The sequence below is a fragment of the Chenopodium album genome, chromosome 14 (assembly GCF_948465745.1).
Source record: "Chenopodium album chromosome 14, dcCheAlbu1.1, whole genome shotgun sequence".
In the NCBI taxonomy this organism is placed as follows: Eukaryota; Viridiplantae; Streptophyta; class Magnoliopsida; order Caryophyllales; family Amaranthaceae; genus Chenopodium; species Chenopodium album.
The window spans coordinates 43174835-43199045 of NC_137847.1; the positions used below are offsets into that span (position 1 = coordinate 43174835).

A 24211-nucleotide genomic window follows, 5' to 3' on the forward strand; every position below is an offset into this window, starting at 1 on the left:
AGAAAGGGACACTACGACGTACAACTCAACAATTGTAGTAATTGTAATTGGTGAAAAGGAAAGTCAGTTAGATTTCGTTAAAAGTCATAATAATACAAGTATAATTTAGCAATAATTAACCTTATTTTCTACTTTAATTAGTTACATACATACGTTGAAATATTAGATCTGGCCGTGTTGTTTTGTGGATGACATTTCTAGGAAAGAAGTTTATGAAATAATGTTAAGAGTTAGACACGGCATGCAAGGGGTTTTTTAGTCCAACAATCAACATTATTACACTATTATTTGAAGTAGATAGCTAGATACGACAACTCGAATGTCAAAAGTGGTGCAAATAGTCAACAACCTAAGTACCCTAACCGTCAATACTTAACATGCATCGAGTCAAGTTTGGCACAGTGGTAATATTTTACCTTTAATTAACTTTAAGATGGAGCGCTTATTGTCATTATTAGGTGTACTAATTTTTTTTTTTTCCTTTTTTTTGGGGGGGTTGTTTGGGTTTGGTAAGGAGATGGGCGCTATTAAGCCGAAACCTCTCATAGGTCCTTCTGGTTTGGATTAGGAGGCTAGGTACTTTGGGAGGGGGGGGGGGGGGGGAGGGGGGGGGGGGAGGGTGGGAAGGATAAGAGAATTCTCATTCCAAAATATCTTTAGTGGGGTTTGATCCCATAATCTCGAGGACCAAACTTTGCTTGGTTTTTCAAAGGGGTGCAACACGAGAACTTCTCAGAAACCAGAAGGTCACCCATCCTAGTACTATTCTCACCCAAGTACGCTTAACTGCAGAATTCTAATGGGATTTGGTGCATTAGTGTTGGTATAATCACACCCATTGTCATTAGGTGTATTTGTGGAATGGTGCTGTGATGTATACTTGTGTACAAAAAGAACCTATACATTCTTTTTTCTATGTAAAAAAGAGAATACTTTTGACATTTTTTTAATATTAATAATGGGGATTTCTTAAAAGAACCTATACATTCTTTTTTCTATGTAAAAAAGAGAATACTTTTGACATTTTTTTAATATTAATAATGGGGATTTCTTAATATTGATTTATACTTCGTATTTATTTTAATTCAATATTACACATGTATCCATCGTGAAAAAAAAAATGCTAGTTTATAAATAGTTAATGAGTTGGTTTCTAAATTCTAATTGACCTAACTTAACCTATTTATTTAAACGAAACTAGATTGGTTATTTTCGAGTTGGAATGTTCAACGTTAGTCAACCAATACTCCCTCTGTGTTTTAATAAGTGTTATAGTTTGACTTTTTTTACTATTCACATAATGGTTTTGACTTAATTATTTTACTAATTTAAATAAAACATATGTTATTGTCTAATATATTGTTGGATTTTTCATAATGTATACTTTCATAATATCAACTTTTTTAAAAGTTTTATTAACATATAATTAGATAAATTAATGGTCAAAGTAGTATCTCAGCATACATGTTTAGTCAAACTGTAACACTTAAAAAAAACACGGAAAGAGTATATGTTTATTTGTGTAAGCCCTAAGTCAAATTATCGAATCAGATCAACTTTTTGACAATCCTGTTAGGAAAGTTTGAGGTAAGTTTCCACCTTCTAGGCTTCTACTATGAATGTGGATCAACATTATTAAATTTTCAGGTACTTAGGAAATGGCAGACTCACAACAGTCACAAGTCACAATAAAATCAATAATTCCGGCATTGACAAAATATGCAGTAGTTGGCAGTAAAAGCAAAACACATTATAGTCAACAAAATATGGAATTGAACATTGATTTGAAGCATGAAATCTCATCCATTCAATATTATATTTGATGTATATTAATCCACGATAACAAGATATTACTTCATCTAGGAGGTATTATATTCTTCAATTCCATTTTTTTTTTTTTTTTTTTTGAAACCACTCTTCAATTCTCAATAAGAATAATTGTGTGAGAAAGATATTAGGTAGAGGAAAAAAGAAAAAGTGAAAATAACAAAATTACAAAATTGTCCATATAATTGAAAACATTAACTAAATTAATCAAAATTTCTACAAAAAATTACTTAGAATTTTTTAAATTTATGAATTGGGAGAATTTCAACCTCAAGCAGAAATCCAGCAATGCAGGTACAACTTATAGACGCGGCACTAAACTTGCCATCGTAGGAAATTGTATGTGATTTATGCAATATTAATTTGGTATGTTAGATGTTTCTTAGTAAAAGAAAACACTGTGTGTTCCTGTTAAAGAATAGTTGTGAGTTGACCTGGCTGTAGTATTAGATACCTGGCTGTAGCTTAGATAGAGAAACTAGAAAAGAGAATCACCAATAGAGAAACTAAAAAAGAGAATCACCACCCCTAGGGGAGTCTACGATGTCCATTATACACCCGAGTGTATCATGGATGCAATACACTTAGAACTTGCTTGGATTGGGTTTAGTGATCAAGGGTAAAATTTTATCGGAGAGCAAATTACCAGGAGCCTAATTCAGAGGTCAACATTTTAGACATGGTGAATTGTTCTCATAGGAGGTCTAGGTAATGTATTACCTTCATATTAGGGACAGATACTATTGGCCCGACCGCCCGACTAATCACCCCATTCCAGGCACTAGGTTTAAATCCATACTTGTTACCCCATTAATTTTACATCTCATTATACTCTGTAATTCGATTCATTTTTATCAGGGCTAACTGGCTAATCAATACGCATATAATCTACCCATCACTTAAAAATATGGGCAAAGTAGCATTTATACAATTGACTGTAATTGTACGTAAATTTGGTTATTGATCTAAACATTGTCCTCATATACATATGGTGTTAAGTACAAACTACAAAGAGTAGTATTCCGTAAGATGTACGAGTATATTCATATAAAACATCTTGCAAATGGATAAAATTGAACTATAACTCAGGCATTTGATGATTTCCATTGCCATAAATGAATGTTACTACCATACAACAGCTGCATTACAGAAAGGGGGAAAACTAACCATAACTGAGCTACGGAATATCTTCTACTTCTATTGCCTAGTACCCTACCTAACTACGAATTTCCTAACATTTTGAAACAAGATTTATTAATAGCCTATCTAAAGTGGTAAAATTGAAATTATAAGCAGCGAGATGACAGATGAATTCTAAAATACAATTACAGATGCACAGAGAAGCCTCAATAGCCGTTACAGTCATTTACCTCGGCGACCTGGAAGAGAGACACTTTCCGCAAGATACAAGTTTCAGCAATGAATGGGGTTTTCGTGCCCGAACCTTTAACCTTGATAACTGCAGGCATTAATGAATTGGAAATCTATTAGTATGGCCAGAAACAATTCTAAAAACATCCCAGTTCAGGAAACTTAACAAGGAGTGTAACACACCAATGAATGGTATGTACTTAACAACATGCCAACATATGTTGTAAGACTCCCAAGACTCAAAACAAACAAATGCAGACATTTATCAATACATAGGAATTATAAGCAGACCCTCTATCATGCTCAATTTTAAGCCCGAAACAATATCCTCTATGATTATATGATTTATATCACCCCCACCACTCCAATGCTTCATAGCAATAAGCCAATAACAACAACAGCACTGACATTAGTCTGTCCTCCATCTATAAACAGAATAGCTACTAAACCACAGATGTAGTCCAAAGTTCTTGTATGTTATAAAAGTGGTCAAATGTAAAGTTGCATGTAAGCATAGCTCACAGGTTAAAAGCAGAGAGACAGAGACGTTGGAGGCAGGATAGATGGCCAACTGCATTGTACTCTTCGTAATGCTTAATCTGCTCGTAGTCAGTGAGCTGACTATTATGACCTTTTCCCTCTGACTATACAAGCCCGTCCTCCCAACCCAACTAAAAATAAATAAAAATTGCAGTATTGATTTTATTACCTTCCGTCGTGTTGTTCGCGATGGTTTCCAACATAACAAGTTTCTTGATTTAGGTTCCAATCTCCTGAATGACAAAGAAAATTTGAAATGTTAGAAGAAAATTATTTGACATAAACAGAATATAGCATAATTACAAAGTATTAATGGAGTTTCTGAAAGTAAATGAGACACTAAGGATTGTCCGATTATAATTTTAAAATATAATCAAGAAATTGAATGCATATGGCAGATGTTTTAAATATACAACTTAGAATATGAGTGCGTAGCAACATCAAGAAACTTGGTTTATTTCCCCATGACATTATTGAATCTAGTAATTTCAACGACATCTTTTATTAAAGAAAAATACACAAAAGGGAAATAAATGCAAGCAATGATGATCAACACAATATGTCATCATATTAACAAATTATATGTGTAACAACTAACAAGTCTTGCAATGTGCACCCAAAATACTAACAAGTCTTGCAATGAAGATTTTTCTTTTATTTCTTTTTAACTCCCATCGCATGGCCATGTTTCTATTACCGGGCAATTAAGGGGAAGGGTTTAATGCAGAAATCCAGATCCCATCATTATTGAGTCTTGCCAGAAAATTTTGGAGCCTCTTTTAAAAATAAGTGGAAAATCCCCAAAACTGTGCTAAATGTCACAGTGTGATACTAAGGGCCTATGCCATCTGACTCAATAAATTTTATAAGTGTGACACAAGTGTCAACATACTCACAAATTCACAATTCTATTTGTAATGCAATCCCTAATTGATACGATAAACAAGAAAATTCCTATCCATTCAAACACACAAGCTAGGACCAATCAGTCACAGAAAGCAGTCACTCAAATTTCTGCAGAAGTTGGATATACAGCATACGAGCAACAGTCACAGAACCAGTCATTCTCATGTAAGTGAATCTCATGCGGTTTGTTTTAATCATAAATTAAGTATAGGAATGTAATTTTCACCTAATTTTGTTAAGCTAGGTATCAGTTCACACTTTTCTAGACAGTGATTTATTGGGGGAGAGGGTGTATGAATTAAGCAGAATACTGTCTTAGTAATTACTTTGCTTTCTGTAGGCAGAGATTTGTTTCCAGATACTTCAATAGTATAAGCATGACATTTTGGTAAGAAATAACCAAGACTAGGAAAATGAAAACATGAATGAAATAACAGATGGATTAAAATATCATTGCGAAACACATACAGGTTCTCTTGCTCAAGTTTTTCAGCAATTGATACAGCCTTGCGTTTTGTCCATGCACTGCGTTGGGAGGATCCTTCTGCTTGCTGAATCACATGGGCAAGAGAAACTTTGCCTCTCACCAGGCTTCTACACTGATTTTCCTCCCCAAACCTTCCTCTTTCAGATACAGCAGATGAGTCAGGATGTTTGAATGATGGGACTGTTTCACCAGTCCGAGCTCCTCGCAAATCTCTCTTATCTGATTTTCCATGAATATCAACATGGTCACTAAACTTTTGTTCCCTTGGAGAACCTGCTAGTTCAACAATTTCACTGGTTCCAGAATTACCCTTGTTCTTTGCAATCATTCTGCTAGAACCACCATATCCGTCCTCAGATGTGGGCAAGACAAGTGGTGTATGACCACCTAACCTTGCATCTTTTCTTGATTCTGATCTTATTTCAATTGTAACTGGGGATCCAAGCACGGCTTCAAATGCTTGCAATATATAAGCCCTCAGCTTTTCGGCCTTAGATTTGGTCTGAAGTGAACTGAACAACAATTGAACAGTTGGAGCTGCATGGAAGAAAGTTGGTCAGTCAAACAACTAAACCTGCAGAGAAGTGCCAAAACACTAGTTCCTAATAGGTCCACAAAATTTTAACTACAAAAGATCATTTAAAAAAGACCTCGCACATTTCTCAAATACACATCACTGTTTTGACTTCTGAATAATATATATATATAGCACAATTGCATTCCATCTATGATTTTGTTAAGTATGTGATAGCAGCTCTACATCTACTGCTTATTGTTTTTACAAAACAGGCAATCTAACATCCTCAAAGAAAGGGGACCAAAAAAGAACATACTTATTGTACATGGTCTCAAAAATAGGGGACCAAAATAAAAAATCAAACTAGTAACATCGTATTCAAACTTTTGTGAAGAGTTAATGATTCCAATTAGAGTGACCCATCCTGTAGCTAACTAATTATCTGTTTGTGTGTATTCTTTAAGGCTGTTGGTACACCCTCTCATTCCAAAATATGTATAAATCAAGGAATTACTAGTTATTGTATTTTTTTTAAAGTTGACAAGTATAATCCCCTTGGCACTTTAAACGATGAGCAATAGTGCACTTATACGGAATAATCACTTTTGGTTCATGTACCCGACCTCACTTATGGGACTAAGGCATTGATTGATTGATACACCTAAAATACAAGACAACTATTTAAAAGGGGTGGATTATATGCTAGTAACAATATCTACTTCCACTTTCAGATGAATGGTATTAAGAAAATTATGCCGATACAAACAATAGAAAATTGCAAACACATTACCACAATTTCAGCACATGGATCATGGTCAAGAAGAAAGCCATTACCTGCACCGTAACTGACAGAGATCAGCTTCCCTTCTTGATACATGAACTCTTTTACGCAGCTAATTTGAATATTCTGCAGCACCTCCAACCAGATGTCTTCAATTTCTGTGTGACCTTTACCTCGCTTCCCACTGACTCCCATATCATCATATGCAGAAGTCTCGCGAGAAGCAATCCTAACAACTTGCCTTCTGTTGCCAGATACCTTGCTACCATCATGAGTACCACTAGGGCTGCCTTCATAATGCCTCTCCATTCCACTTTCAGTAGAAAAACGCCTCCCATTATTGGACACTATGGCACGCTCCATTCCACCTTTCCTGGTCACAGCTCTCCCATCATTCCGGGGCAATGGACTGTGATTGAAACTAGTGTCTTCTGCCGAGGAACTGGGCAACATATACTGCTGATCAGGAGCAAGTTGAAGCAATGCAGCTGTTAGCCAGGTCAGTTTGTCACTAGACATTCTCAGCTGCTTCTCTGCTTCCGAGAGAGTTTTCAATGCTTGGCGAAGTTTTTCCATATCTTCTTTAGATACTGAAACAATTGAACAATATTTATTTTACATTACTACCAGGAAAAGCAATAAAATAACAAGCAACAATAACTACTTAACTAGCAAAATATTAGCAAGGCAAAGATAAATTTTCAGCAGTTAAGCAAGTTGTAATGCACTAAACATAAATGGTCCATTTGATAGGTGGTGGTAATAAATGGTGGTAACAAGGATGGATTTAAGAGTAACTTTGTAAGAAAATCATCCTAATGCCCAATGATGCAACCCATCCTCAAACTTGTGTATTTCTTTATAATAAAATTCCATTACCACCTACAGCACCCCTCAAGTGGTAATGAAAATCTAGAGCAACTCCAATGGTGATTAAAAGGACTAGCTTGCAAATCTAGTGAAAAGTGTAGCAACAAGCCTACCATTGGAGACACGAAACAAAATGAATATGGGCTTGTAACAAAGCTACACTTGGGGAAATAGGAGTAAAGGAAGAAACACACTCAAGATTAAAGATCTTGCAGGCAACCATTAGGTGAGTTTGTGGCTTTGAAAATAATTTAGTTTGATAGATGCATCGAGTCAACCTACAACAATTTGTAATTCATCCCTAGACTTGCTATTATGAGAAAAGGAGATACTTTGGGTAAACTAGCATTACCGTGGCCATTGGCAGATAATTTTCCTTTCAAATCTACATACAAATTCATTTCATTTGCACAAGTTACTACTGCCCACCAAAGCTGACAATTCTGATATCACGTCAATAGGTTATTTGAGATATATTAAATATGTGTGGGTGGGGGTTTACTGAACTGATTGAAGCCTATTTTCACTTGATGGAGTCAGATTAATAAGCGAATAATCACCATATGGCTGAATCAAATGCAAGTATACAATCAAAATATAATATTGGAAAACTTAAGACAGGCAGCTACATGTATGATGAAGAGCTGATGACATTATTATTGAAATGATCATGAAAATAATAATGATAACAAGGATAGGCAATAGAGTACCTTTAAAACTTACTTGTTGCGGGATAATCCCTTTATATTAAACTTTTGCACAATGTCTTTAACAATATTTTATTTTGCGGGGTAATACCTTACTTCTGATTTACGGCCAAAAAGAGTCAGTTTTCCAGCATTGACTTAGGTGTTGTTTGGTTGATCAACAAATTCATGGGAAGTTTATTTTCCTAGGAAGTTCTACTTCCCACAATATGGAGGAATTAACTTACCTAATCCCCCCTAGGTAGGTGGAACTTTCCACGGGAAGTAGAAATTCCTACATCTAACCAAACAATTATTGGCAATTCCTAGGAACTACAATTTCATGGGCATTGAGATTGTGTGGAAGTTTCTACTTCCTACATCCATGATCCAACCAACAAGCACTTAGATTTACCCCTCTATTTTAATATTTGGACTTCTCTTCACTTTTGCCCATGTTTTTCTTTCCTCCCCTCTAACATATTAACCTCAACTTTCCCAAGCCCACCTCAACAAAAATCCCCACCAACACCTATCGTCTGTCCATTGTATCTCTTCTCCATCACCTATCTCGTCTCAACCTGAACACGCCTACCCTAGAATCTCAACCCCTTGTATTGAGTATCATTCATGTCTTTTTCATCAAATTTAATTGGCCGGCCTGGATAATCTCATTAATATTAATTTAAATGTATAGTCTCATCAATTACTTGTGCTAGTTAATGCAATTAAACAGTTTCCAGCTGCTATAAATTGACTGTGATGATATCCCAAGGGCAAGTGTAATAAGTATATACTCCCTCCGTCCCATAATATAGTTCTTGTTTTCCTTTTTGGGAGATTCAAGATATTGTTCCTGTTTCTATTATTGGATAGTATGTAAAGACTATTATATACTCACTTTTTTGACTTTATTCATTGTACTTCCTAATTTATCCTTGAATTTTGAACATGCTTTGTACTTTTTTCCACTATATCTCTCTCTAACTTTTTCTATGATTGTACTTTTCACTTTTATTAATATACTTTATCCACTTTCTCCTCCTAATTTTAAAATACCGTGAAAAATCACAAATAGGAACTATATTATGGGACGGAGGGAGTACTATATTGCCTCAGAAAGTCAGAAGACTAATCTACTTCATAACTAACAGGTTAAAGACAATATATGTGTATTTTTCTTTTGGTTTGTGCAAGGAAAAGCATACAAATTATGCAAAAACATCTTTATTAGGTTTCAATCAAGGATATAAGGAAGAAAGGTGTAAAAAATTAAGAAGGGAGGAGAGGGGGGGGGGGGGGGGGGTGGAGAGAGAAAACTAAGCGCTGGGAAAATGACTTGTTTTGATCCAGTATTAAAATTAAGGTACCCCCCTTGAAAAAAAAAGGTTATAAAAGTAATTTTGTACAGAAATAAATAAAAGATGTTTCCATACAAAAATGAACTTTCAGAAGGTCTATCATGCTGACAAGCACAGTATTAACAATCAATAATAAATACTTTGTAATACTAGGCAGGGAAGAGTAGATCTAGCCTCACATGATTGTCGCCGAAAGAATTTTCTTCTACGCCTTTCTTTTATGAAGTTGTATGTACCAGCTAACACATCAGTAATAACAGTAGCCAGTTGGGACATCAAAGCCAATGGCTCAACACCACTTTCCATAATCTCCCTCAGATTTTTGACTGTGTTAACTGTGTCTGCAGACAGAGCAAAGTCAAGTAGATCTACCAACTTCTCATCAGAGATCAGACCAACCTGAGGAGGAAAAGAATTCCCGTTGTCAGTACAGAGTAAAGAAAGCCATTGACAATACCAAACTGATTTATGCAACTATTTTCATCATTTTCTTTCAATAATTAGCACACTAAGAGTCAAAGAATCACTGTTTTTGCCTTAAAGGTACTCATACTGTTTTGCTTATTGTAAGCCACAGTTTGGATTTGACAGAATACAGACTCTCTCTCAGTCACATCAGACGAAAGCTGAATAGACCATTGCTATCGTCAGGCCATTGCAGAGTTATACGTGTGTGGTGCATGCAAATGAAATATTACCTAGGTCAACTGATCAAGGTATCAAAAAGTTATTCGTATAAAGGACCAGTCTTCATTATGAAATGTGTATAAATGCAACCATACTTACATTATGTTATAACAAAGCTACCTTTTGCTGTTAAAGATATTTTCCATGAAAAACCATACTTACATTTTGTTATATCACTTTCTTTTGTTTATTTTGCTTTCCCAGGGTGAGTCTACATTTTCCATTAATGCCATTGCTATAGAGCAACTCAGACAAAGCTAAAGCTCATGTGATGATGATGATCCTAAATTGACTTTGACCAGCTACCTTTTCAATGGCACAAAATTGCGAATAATATACAATGGACCAAGCCATGCATCTAAAAAACACTTGCGTCTAAAGTTTTTCCAATCTATTCACATTGTAGTTTATAGAGAAAATTCTAAATTAGTAGTTCCGATGAATTTATGTTTCTTGCTCCCACTCAAATACTGATTTCCAAATTTATGAGGCCATTGAATATTCATTTTGAAGGGATAGAACAAGAGCACACTATACATAACTAGACCAAAATATAAAAAATGAATTTCTTCAATAAATGAAACCCTGAAAGGAATTAAACAACGGTCAAGGCTTTTAGGCATAGTTACACTTATAAGTTTTGAGGGATCCAAAGAGTAACCCTAGGTTTTTGGCGTTGCTCTCTCACATCTCCCTAAATATTAAGGGAGAAAATCCATGTAATTTTTAAAATAATTAAATAAAGGAAATTAAATGTTTGCGATAGTTGAAATTTCCAAGCTAAAGCATCAACATCACTCACTTTACTAATAATCGATACATTCTGTGTGTGTGTGCAACAAGTGATATAGATACACAAACTGATAAAGGGATGCAGAGAGCTAGAAAGGTATTTTACATGCTCTAGGAATTTTTTTTAGGCATTGACATCTTCAACATATTGGTCCGCTCCCAAAGATGTATCCAAATTATGAACACCAAAGAGGAAATAGCCTTGATGACATGCTATTTGCAAAATTAAACATAAATAAAAAAAAAAAAAAAAAAAAGAAAAGAAAAAAAAATGCAAAAACAAAAATATTCTTTAATTATATCTAACTGAATGTTCATAGCTAGCTTACCAACTCCTGCACTAGTGTCACTGAGATTCTTTGACCAAGCAAACTTAATTGCTCAAGTGTCATTTCGGCGTCTCTCAAAGAACCATCTGACCTGGATGCTATAAGCTTCAGTGCATCCCGATCAATGTCTAAACCTTCTTTAGTAGCAATCCATTGTAAAGCATATATAATGTCTGCATCTTTCAACTTGGGAAAGAAAAACTTCTGGCATCTGGATATAATTATATGGGGTAAAACATCCAGACACGAACATATGAGGACAAAAACTACACGCTTGGGTGCTCGATCAATGACTTTGGATATTGCACTCCAACAATCGTGGGAAAGTGTATCACAATCATCAAATATGAAAACTTTGTACTGGGAAGCTTGCTGAGACAACATCATATTCTCAAACAAATCCATAATGCTCTCAAAGTCAAAATTACTTACAGGACTGATTTCTTTTATAGTTCTACTTTTACCCATATCATGTGCAACGCAAGAACCACAATAGCCACAGGGTTTAGGATGTTCAGGTGACTGGCAATTTAAAGCTCTGGCAAATATCCTTGCAGATGATGTTTTCCCTGTTCCATGAGGCCCATGGAAGACATATAACAAACCCACCTTCCTCCGAACAATGGCATTAGAAAGAGCCTGTGCAACCAAGTTCTGGCCAACCAAATCTCTAAATGTTCTTGGCATGTATTTCTGCGTCAAATTCTGATGTCTAGCATGGCGTCCCCCTCTTAGCTTGCGTTGGTCACCGGACCTAGCTTCAGAAGCAAGGTCAGATTCTATATCACGTTTCAAAAGGCTATCAGCAAATATGCCTAGCTCCCCAGAGTAATCATGGGCCCAAGCAGCATTATCTGAGCTCTCAGATCCATCAACCAGTAAAGGCAGTGCCTCAGCATCAGACTTGCTACAAGAGCTTGACTGATCTGATGCTGCAGGAAAGTCAGAGGCATCTCTTCCCTGGGGCATTTGACCTCCTCTTTTTAACCTTGGGTCAGACAAACCACATGACAAACTTCTGCCAGCCATATCAAGAATTGTCTTGCCTCTATGATGAATCCTTGACCAATTAAAGGGTATCCCGCACCCATTTCGTGGACCCCTTGAAACATTATGGTCACCTACTTCCTCTTCTTCCTCAACCATGGGATGCCTTTGTTGCACCATGCCCTTTACAGATGAATTTGATGCCACAGATATATCATTTTGAGGCCTGTTATCCCTCGGAGGCATAGCACCAGGTCTTTTTACTCTCCTGAACTTGCGCCTTCTCACTTTATTGAAACCACTGCATGCACCACGAACACTAGGTTCTGCTTCTTCAAAAACATTTTCTGTTTTCGAGTGCCTCCCATTAGGATGCTTGTTTGAAGAAAGTACACCATCACTATCCATGGTGATCTCATGCAACTGCTGCGAGAGAGTTTTGGGGTTACCCTCTTGACTAAATTTCCCTGTTGCAGTACTCTTTCTGCTTTTTCTATCGGAATTTCCTGATATCCCTTGAGACAATTCATTCCCATTCTCATAAGGCTGAGTCCCTTGGTTACCTCCAGACAGGTCACTCTTTCGGCAAGATTCTTTCTCCCTATCCCTTCTGACATCCCAAGCTCCACTCTTGCTACTGTGCTCACTGCCTAATGCTGCCTGGAAATTAGCCCCCCCAGCCTCAAGAGTCAAGACTCTCAAGAGGCGGGGAACATTGAGATAACCTTCTACCATCCCTTGAATGCTCACCAGTTGACCTTCTGCCATTCTCAAGCCTTTCCCCATCTCTAGAAAGCAGATCAGCAATGACAGGAGAATGCCACGGTGGGGGACTAGCCGAAGGATCCCTAAGAGAACGAGACCTCTGAAGCACAATAAGGTCCCTCATAAGGGACTTGTCATGCAATAGGGGACTATGCTTATGCATATGGTTTTTCAAATGAATACAGTTAGTCAAGTGTATATGGTTACGCAGATGATCACTAATATCACCATTGGCATCCTTGAGAATCCGATTACGAACAGCCCTAGTCATGATCAAAATAGCAAACGACCAAGATGCACAAAATTTTCCAAATTAAGCAAATAGTTCGGCATTTTCTTTAAATAATCGAACACTACCCCAAAACCCTCCTCTTGAATTTTCCCTCAAACTAAATATATTGCCCACCCACCAATTCAACCACAGTAATGGCATCACATTCATCAACCCCACTTCCAACTTCAATCATCCTATCCAATCAATACTATACCCAAAAATCGACGTCGAACCCACAAACTTGATCAACTCCCCTCCCACTACAATTACCATTATTTCTCAAAATTTCATTCAAATCAAATGCACCACCATCAACATAAACAGCATATATATCAAAAATCAATAAAACCCATTAAACAAATATGACCAAATTAAGCATCAAGAGTTCCAAAACTTATCAGATAACAGCTCAGCACTAAAAACCCAGCAAAATATTCTTCACCCTGCCAAAATTAAACAATAAAAAACAAATTAAGCAGCAAGTTCAAAGCTGGCACATTAGCAAAAAGAGACAAATTACTTACAAAACAATCAAAATAATAGAAAAATACATACATACATAAGCACGTTACATCAGGAGCAAATGGTGTAAAATCCAGTGAAAAATGCAGATTAAGAATCACATAGAAATAGAAAGAAAAAGAGAGAAAACAATCACCTGAATCAGAAGCAAAGTGGGGTTACTTTAAAAAAACAAAAATCAATAGTTGGTTTCAACCGAAAATTAAGTGTACCCAGATCTTCAGGCTTTCTAATACTCTGTTTTTTTATTTTTTTGTAACTTTCACATGAACTCTGCGTTGAGAACGACGGTGAGTTGAAAAGAGAGAAATTGAGGAAGAGAGAGAAAAACAAACACCACCAATTCCAGCCAACTAGTGTAATGTAAGTAGTAGCGACTGCAAGCAGATGAGTGTAGAGAGAGAGAGAGAGTAGAGAGAGAGAAAGGTGGGACCTTGCTCTGAATCCACGTGGATTCTGCATCCTAGCCGTTGGATGCCATGTGGGGTCCACGGGGGTTGTGGGGTCTGGTTAAGGGTAGTTTTGGACCATACTCAAGGTCATTTTTTGCACGGGTAAAAATGAGGGATTTTAGGATTAGATTGACCAAAATTTATTTCAGAGTCATAAATCATAATTAGGGTATCGTTATGGTGTGGTTTTGTAACATGCTCAATGTCGTTGATGGTTCTAATAATGTTCACCTGACTCATTTGGTAATTGGTAATAAATAATGATAATATATGAATGAGTTTTAAGTGTAAATTAAGAAAGAAATAACATCTAAATATCCATGATAACGGTGTTTCAAACAAAAAAAAAAAAAAAATCCATGATAATGGAATATCATCCTCAAATGTGTTTCTTAGAGGCCATTGTTTTTGCTAGTTCTAGTTTTTACTCTATTTTATGGTCTCATGTAAAGTGAGATGGCATTGTAGTAGCTCATCATCTTGTTAGGTTAGTGCCGATTGGTCTTGAACAATGTTGGGTAAACCACGCCCCTAGTGAAGTTTCCCCGTATGTACTAGTCGATTCTCTTACTATGATTTAATAAAAGCACTAACCTTAAAAAAAAAAAAAAGTGTTTTCTTCATGTTTTTCGATTACCATTTATCTCGCTTGGGAAGAGGTATTAGTTGGGAATAAAAAAAATTTAAAGAAAAATGGTCAATTTGGGGTGAGCTAACATTATCATGGTAGTTAATGATCTTGATTTTCCTTGCAATTTTACATATAATTCATTCTCAATACTATCACTTGTAGCCACCTAGCAAACGGACAATAAGTTGTGTTTAGTGATACAAATCTTAGTATCAAAATTCTTTCTTATTAATACCAAACTACCAACAAAAGCAAAATTTAAATTTGTGCTTTTGTGGTATTTATTAGCATGTGTATATGATATGTCATTACACCACTACGTGAACGTGTATTATACATGACGTGTACTCCAATATCTCTGAAATCACGTAACTAGTTTATTAGGGTTAGGATTTTGATCAATGAGTGAGATAATGATCTTTATTTTCCAATTAAAATTTTTCGTGTGATCTTTATTTTTTATCTTCGTTATATGTGATTCATTGATCCTAACATAAGTGACATTCTTTTATTTGATTGTAATTTAAAGTTTTGGATATATAATACTCGTAAGTTGTAACCAAAAGAAAAATAAAAATTTGTCAAACTTGCTTGAAATTAGAATAGGTGGTTCAAAATTTGGTTGTGGATTTGCATGTAGGTCTCAATCCCAATTTCAATTATTCCCTAAATTTTACTCATCACCCACTTTTTTTAAAAAAAATTCACCCTTAAAATTTAGATGCCAAAACTTGAAACATTATTCAAAGACATTTTCAAGATAATGTCTAATTTGATGAATTTGTCCTACTCATACATTTACTGCAGGGGAAAATTCATCAAAATTTGGTAATCTAAAAGGAGAGTTGGGGACCAAATATAATAATTGTGTTGAATAACTTACAAATTTGGCAACCAATTTTTTTTTTTTTTTTTTTTTTTTTTTTTTTTTTTTTTGGGTACATAGGATGGTAAGTAGCATATTAACTTTTGAAGCATTAAATTTTGAACAGATAGATGATTGACCCAAAATAAATTTAATAAACTACAAAATAAAAAAATAAAAAAAAAAAATTGTTGAATTGAAGGCATTTTGTGCTGCTAACTGTTGAACAGAAACATCAATCGGTTAATAGTGACGGCGACCTCAAGATCATATCTTATTTGGGAGTTTGTTTCCCCAAAAAAAAAAAAAAAAAAAAAACTTATGTGAGAGTTGAAAGGATGTGACACTAACTCTAGGTAACTTATAAATATAGCCCCTTTTTTTTTTATTAGTTAAGATTATATGAGAGGTTTTTTTTTTTTTTTTTTTTTTTTTATTTTTTTTTTAAAAGGTAAGGAGATTCTGATCGTACCTTAACTCTCATGGTTTTTTTGTCCGGTATTTGCGAGTCAGATACTTTGAGAGTGAGGGGGAAGGGTAAGGGATCCCCACCCTCAAAGTGTCTCTATTGGAGGTTGAACTCCCAACCTCAAGGTTAAAAGGTGATAATCTTACCACAAGACCAAGTTTAGCTTGGTAAGATTATATTACAGTTTAGTAAAAATATAATTAACTATATATTAAAGGTAGATTATCACTCAAATACACTAATTTTATAAATTATTTTATTTATAAAATATATTACATAATATACTACCTCCACTTTAAATTTAGGAATTGTAAATGGATAGAACTCGAGAAAAGGAAGGTAGTATTATAAAGCAAATTAATTTTGTTAAAGAGGTTGAATAATATTTTTATACTTTAATTATAGTAAATAATTTTTTTACCCCACGTACATAATTATATACGTATTGAATATATAGATCACTCATCTATCTATCAATCAAATATACTATTCCTTAAAATATACCATGTATATTTTATAATATTTAATATTCTATATTTTTCATAGAATTTAATATATTATTAAGTAGAATATTATTAAAAGATAAGGAGTGACACATATAATTTGTAGAAATGATATATTTATCTTATATTTTACCACTCTATATATAAAATCTATGTATTAAAAATCTCTTTTAGTTTGGTAAAAGATTGACAAGTGATATTTTTTCCTACAATGATTGTTAATAATAGATTATGAATAGCTACAAATTATAAGCATTCTGGACCATTTTATGAAGCTAGAAAATTTTATAAATTATATTAGTACTAAGTGTACATAAGAATGATTTTATTTATCTATCGTATATAAATTTGCATAATAGACATAAATAAAAGCATTTAAAAACATACGAGTAATAATATGAGGCATGTAAGCATACATGTACCACCCTATAAGAAAAAGTAAATTTTCATTTTTAATATAAATTTTGGTACTAATTTTTTATGTATGTAGCCAACAATCATAGGGTTACTCAATTAGTGTTATAGGGGATACCCAGTTAGTGTTATAGTTGTTACTTTATCAGTACTTTATTATTTAAGGGTTACTTTATTAAATAAGTATTATAAGACTCTGTTCACTTCACCTTAAAGATATAATATTTGGTAAAAATAATTTCAGTTTAGTATAAATAAGTTCAATTTAGTATATTTAATTTCAGTTCAGTCAAAAGCAATTACTTTAAAGAAGAAATATAATAGAGAAACAATTAAAAAAAAAAATGAAAATTAGAGTTTTGATTCAATAAAATTAATTTTAGTTTAGTAAAAATAATTTAAGATTAGCAAAAATAATTTTAGTTCAGCAAATATAAGGTGAAGTGAACAGGGCTTAGAAGTTACTATATCAATATGATAGGGGTTAGTTTGTTAGGGCTTGTTCTAATTGACTGCACTGAGCTGAACTGTAATGAACTGAACTTATTAGATCTGAATTGAACTGAACTGAAATGAACTTATTAGAGTTAAACTGAAAAGAACTGAATTGAATTGAACTGAACTGAACTTATTAGAGCTGAGCTGAACTGAACTGAAATGAATTGAAATGAATATTTTATAAGAGAAGGAAATTAGGAGCTGAAATGAACTGAACTAAATTGAACTTATTAGAGCTGAACTGAACTGAACTAAAAATAATCGTATTAGAACAGGCCCTTAGTGTCATAGGGGTTAATCACTTCGTCTTTTACAAGCGGTCACACAGTGTAACCAGCCGCACAGAAAATATGTTGTAGATTTTGTATATAGAGTCACGGTTGATATGTAAGAATGATATGCATTTTTTTTCTTCTCTTATATGCTTGTATTTTTTTATTTACTATTATATATATGCAATAAAAATATTAAATGATTACATATAATAAAAAAAAAAAAGACATATAATCAAACAATTGAAAAGCCTAAACATCATTCCGAGGTTAAAATTTTAGAAAAAAAAAAATTATACTTCATACTAAGCTTTAAGTTAGAGGCTTTGTAGATTTTTGGTTGTAGAAGGTGCAATAGGTATGTGGTGATGATCAGGTGAATTCATCATGTAATAAAACTAAGGTAGTAAGTGATGGGATCAAAAATCCTATTTTTAAAAGTTTCATGTTAAAGTTTAAGTGTTTTTAGAGGCCATAGAGGAGAAAAAAGATACAAAATTATTTGTGATATACAACCAACAATATATAATGATCATATTGTTATTATAATGGTAAATTTTTTCAAAAATATACTTCGTATTAAGTTAGAGGACATCGATAGTCAATTAAAAGACAAATTTTTATACGTGGCTGGCCACATCGTGTGGCAGGGGTTAGGCGAGTTACTTGGTCAAGGGTTACTTGAGGGGTTCGGTCAGAAGTTACTTAAGGGGTTCGGTCAGGGGTTAATTAAATACTCGGTCGGGGGTTACTCGAGGAGTTACTCGATCAGGGGTTACTTGAGGGGTTACTCGGTCATGACTGAGTTACTTGGTAAGGGTTTACTTGAGGGGTTCGGTCAGGGGTTACGAGTTACTCGGTAAGGATTTATTTAAGGGGTTACTTGGTCAGAAGTAACTTGAGTAATCCCTCACCGAATAACTTGAGTAACCTCGTGTGACCAGCCACACAGAAAAATCCCCCCATTTAAAAATGAGGTGTCCAGTGGCGCAAGTACAAATGAGAGAAAAAAATATGACTTAATGTGCGTATTGATTGTTAGTTCATTGAGTTGAATTATTTTTTAAATCTTTCCATACAATTTAAGAATAAAAAAAAATTGTTTTCAAATAGTACTTTGGATATCATTATTTTTAGGGTTAAAACTATATGATTAATACATATTTATAAGTAAATTCATTATTACTCATTAAATCATTTTATTTTAAAATTTTGTGAAATGAATATGAGTGTCAAGATTTGTAAGCCGTGCATCGCACGGGTGTTATACTAGTTATACTAAAAGACATACTAGCAATGACGCATGTCATTTCTGGTGTATCCTTAGTATTTTTTTTTTAAAAAAAAACTTTTGAAATAAAATGATATAGAATACACACCGACTATTTTCTTCCAAAATTTAGGAAAAAAAATCGTATAAAAGTATATTTGCCAACTTAGATTTCTAACCATATCTTTCTATAAATTCCTATACAAGCAATTATTTTTACAGCAAGTTTTACGTGCCCCCAGCCACACAGTGTGGCTGGGTGCCATGTCAGCAAATGAATAACCCCCAGAAAAAGTAACCCCTGACTGACCTAATAACTCCTGACCGAGTAACTCCTAATCGACCTAGTAACCCCCGACCTAGTAACCCCTGGTAACCCCCGACCTAGTAATCCCTAACCGACCTAGTAACCCCTGACCTAGTAATCCCAGATCTAGTAACTCCTAACCCACCACCAACGAAAAACTACCACCCACCCATAATCACCACCAACGAACCACTACCAACCTAAACCACCAGCGAACCACTACCAACCTAAACCACCAACGAAACCAGATCTAGAACCCAGAACCACCAAACCACCACTACCAACCCACAAAACCGCCACTACCCACCAAACCACTTCTACCCAGAAACAAAACCATCACCAAACTCACCCACGAACCTAGATATAGGACCCAAAACCATCAAACCACCACTACCAACCCACGAAACCACCAAAAACCACCACCAATGAACAACTGATGGTTAGAGAGAAGAGAACGAACGAACTTGACGATGATGAAAACGAGGAGATCTGGGTTGGAGCTTTGAGGAGATCTAACGAAGACGACGTCAGCGTAAGTCAATGCTGCCATTGATGGTCAGAGAGAGAAAGTTAGAAAGAGAAAATGGAGGAGAGGAGGGAGAGAAAATTAAGAAAAAAATTGCGGTTGGCCATATGGTGCGGCCAGCCGCATATAAAACTTAGTAATATTTTTAATGTATATAATTATTATTTATAGTAGGAAAATCACGAATATATATCTTTCAACTTAACATAATTAGTGAATGAAAATTTTTGAAATGTGAAAAAAAAATAAATAAATAAAAATTATATGCTATCAGGGTTCAAAATAAAAGAAAGTTTGAATTAAAAATATAATATGTAGTCATAAAATAAAAAATACGGAATAGTATTTTAAGTTGCTTAATTTGGGATTGAATAAAAAATAGATGGTGGACTAAATTATTTTTTATATTTAAATATAGTTTTAAATTGATATCAGTAACAAAGAGTGAAAAAACGTGCATGGCACGGGGTCTAATCTAGTTTAAACTATACATAACACATGGATAAAAGTCAATGTCAATCTATAATTAAATAATATGCTACGGGCTTGTACACATTTACTGAATTGAACTAAATTATTGAACTGATTGGAGTTGAACTGAAGTGAATAGAAGTGAAATGAATATTTTATGAGAGAAGGAAATTGGGAGCTGAATTGAACTAAACGGAGCTAAACTAAAATGAGTTGAACTAAAATTAAGCTGAAGTGAACAGGCCCTACATTTTTTTTTTGGTGTAAAAGAGAGTTGTAAAGGACAAATGATGTGTACAAAATTTGACAACATATCTCAAATATTACTTTCATATACTAATTAAGCTAGGTATATCATATGATTAAAATGACAGTCTATGAAAAACCCTAAATATTCCTCGCAATGGTATCTTGCAAGTATATGTAGTAATTTTAGAAAACTTAATTTTTATGTATTTTTGAATAATATATAATGTAAACCATCAATTTGGTTGACAATGCAAAAATATGCTTGTACCACCTAAGCAACAATGGAATTTTTAACGATAGATAAATCAGATGATTGTTATCAATTGCCTCGAAGACTATTACTACTAGTACTGCATGTTTTTGATGTTAGTTGTGTGTTTGTTCGTCTTAGCCTTAATTAGCCTCTTATTATTGCGTGCTATTCTAACCAAATGTTTATGTACAACTTTTAAACTATTTTTGTCAATAACGTCAATATTAATGATTGTTTTTGCACAATTTTGATGATTATTGAATAAGCCGTATGTATATATTCTTATATCGTGTTAGAGTCACAAAAAAAATATGGAGTAATGATTTACGTATAAACTGATTTGATTTTGATACTTAGACACTTCTCCAATCTTTATCAATAATTAACTTGGTCAGTATCCTTCAATTAATTCCCTTGTCCAATTATAGGAAAATGCAAGTTGACAAAACAAGTGTAAAATTACAAGTATTTAATGACCGTTGTCCAATTATAGGAAATTGAGAAGATGACAATATATGAACTTGATAGGATTATTGGTTACACCGACGACATGTTAATATGGGATGCCAGAATACATAAGATACCAACAACATTCATCCATATTGTGTTGTCTTCTTTCTTATGGACCAAATACAAGGATTATGGTATCTGAAAATGCTTACATTTGCCGATATGCATGTACCGAGGTACATACATGAAAGTTGTCACCAAGCTTTGTGTAAGTGGACGGGGAATTTACGTTCGTTATTACCTTGGGGTTATAAGGTTGAATCCCTCTCTAAGTATCTATTATTGGCCCGGGGATAATGTTGAATTTACTAGAGATATTATGGTCGTATACTATTATTTTCTTTTATTTTTTTATTTTTTTCGAAAAAGTATAAATATAAAGTTAGGAGACCTTTCTGTTAAAGGTCATATTTAACAAATCTTGAAGAACTAATGTGTCAAAAGATGAATCAATACATAACAATACACGAGTTGTGGGGAACTGGGGAATACAATGACCTACAACATAATTTGCTTTGTGGATGATATTCTAAATGAACATAATTTATTATAATTTATTAATTTTATTAAAATGAATGAATTAAAACTAATTTGAAGGAAAACCTAGACAAAGCTACCTAGAAACAGAGGCAAATGATTACTATTTGTACTTATATTTTTTAGGGACGATTAGTACTTGTTCTTTCTAATTCTCCAATTTTAATTTCCCTTTTAAATCCAAATGATGTTATTTTACGAAACAAGGCATATATATTTCCCCCTAAAAAATTGCAGAAATAATTCCAAATTAAACAATTATAAGAAGTATAATAGTACCCGAACCTTGACCCTGTGAGCTGTGAAAGGTTAGCACTTAATTAAAAAGTTACTAAAATAAAACTAAAAATTGAAAGGGGAAAAAAAAAAATCCTATTAAACTAGTCTAAATGGGAAATATATGCACTTTTAATTCTTTAATCTATCTTCTAATCTGCATTTTGTAAGAGGCATGCAATTCTAATTAAAAAGTAGATTAGCAGCAAAGTTTCACAGGGTTGTGATATCAATAGAGAATCATTAATTAAATAAATGAGATTAAGAAGTCAAACTTTGAGATCTCCTAGGATTCTCTACGCCCAAATTATATAATTGGATTTGGAGGTTTTGTCCAGTTCAACTTGTTGCATCATGCTACAAGCCAACAATTACTTTAATTCAATTTTTGACCATCAACATGCACCTTGGTTTATAAAAGTTAGATGATGCTAACAAACTAAAGAGGATTTAATTAATTGTTTTGGTCTACTTTTGGTTTCATTTTTTTTTCTTTTAGCTTTTCTTTTAACAAATTGGAGGATAAAATAGAGGGCCGGATATTTCTTCTATGCATGTAACTTAATGCCGCTTTCCTATAGTTTATTGTTGCCCCTCTACAAAACAACAGGGTTAACACGATAAACTATTGAGATTCAAAGAAGAGACTAATTGGTAAATGTTGTTTAACTAAATCAATATACAAGAAGTTTGTAAGCAAGTGTTTGTAAAAACCTTGGAGAAAATTCTCTCTAAGGAAGCAAGTTTAATGATATTTTCTTGATCATCTTTTTAATTTTCCTTACAATAACATTAGGAACCATCTTGATCTATTTATAGAGAAAGAGGAATGTACATAAAAGAGTGTCCCTCAAGAGACATGTCTTTTCACCCTAATGACATCAACGTAACTTAATTATAATAAATATCGTAATTAACTATTACATTCTAAGTTCATGAAAAAGTAGCAAAATACATGTCTTACGCTCAAAAGACAATATAAGTTAATATACAACTACGTTTTATTGCAATATTTCATTTACTTACACTCCTTTCAGAACAAAACCACATATCATGAATTTTCTTAACTCCCAATGATATAAATAATGTAATTCCAAAAGCACATTTAATAATATATAAATGTTCCAACAACTTTCTTATTGATGCTACATTCCTTTTGCATAAAATAAGGTGTTATTATCTAAATATTTTAAGATTTGGTATGCTTTAAGCTCAAATTATCTTATATAGTTTGAGCTGGTTTGATATAATCCCCTAACATGTACGTATATTGAATGTGGTGGTGTCCTACTTACCATCCTTATGTATTAGCTAGTGTTATATGTATATTGTGCGGTTCATGAGCTAAGGCTAACACATCAAAGTGCAAAAATTCAAGGGTAAACCTTGTGGTCTTTTTTTTCTTTTTATAAAGTACACCTTGGTTTATTTTGTTGAGCAATACTTTTGTGGAGGAAAAAATGAATAAGCACATTAGCTTTCCAAATATAATATGTGGGACATGTACTAGATAATCTCTCTTTTACTAAATGAATGGCCAAAGATACAGTGTTCCTAATCTTTCTACTTAACATACAGTCCAATTATTCCCTGCTTTATTAGTCCTTAGCAATTGCAAAATTTATGTAGAAGATATCAAAGTGGTAGAAATCATTTTTATTCAAAGATAAAGCCTCTTTTTTGTCTAGTTCCCAAGGGACATTAGCTTTGTAAATTGTACTTAAACTCAATTAATTATCCTTCTTTTTGCAGTCTTTTAGTTTGGGGCTTTGGTTTGAGATTTGCTCTCAAGTGTGATAATTTGTAGCAAATCTATAATACCTTTGCGGCTGGCCTAACACGCTATTAACTTAGGCAATAATGAGGCATTTCAAGGGCTAAATTCTTTTTTTTTTTTTTTTGACATAAGAAGGGCTAAATTCTAGTTGATGGCTTTGATGATGCTTCCTCTCTCCAATTATTATATATCATGTTTAGGGAATGTTAAAAGACAAGTGGTGGCTAAG

The 24211-nt window shown here is 33.8% G+C and overlaps 2 pseudogenes across 1 annotated transcript; both read right to left on the bottom strand.

Moving 5' to 3' along the window:
• Nucleotides 1-711: 711 nt before the first annotated feature.
• On the bottom strand, nucleotides 712-837 carry LOC145580426 (5S ribosomal RNA; annotated as a pseudogene).
• A 2063-nt stretch (nucleotides 838-2900) lies between these two features.
• On the bottom strand, nucleotides 2901-14068 carry LOC145580270 (protein STICHEL-like 4; annotated as a pseudogene). Its single transcript, XR_014099363.1, has 8 exons — nucleotides 13839-14068; nucleotides 11155-13623; nucleotides 9526-9745; nucleotides 6483-7019; nucleotides 5441-5668; nucleotides 5113-5350; nucleotides 3908-3971; nucleotides 2901-3286 (listed from the first exon to the last, which is right to left on the bottom strand). The product of XR_014099363.1 is annotated as a protein STICHEL-like 4 (transcript).
• Between the last annotated feature and the right edge of the window lie 10143 nt (nucleotides 14069-24211).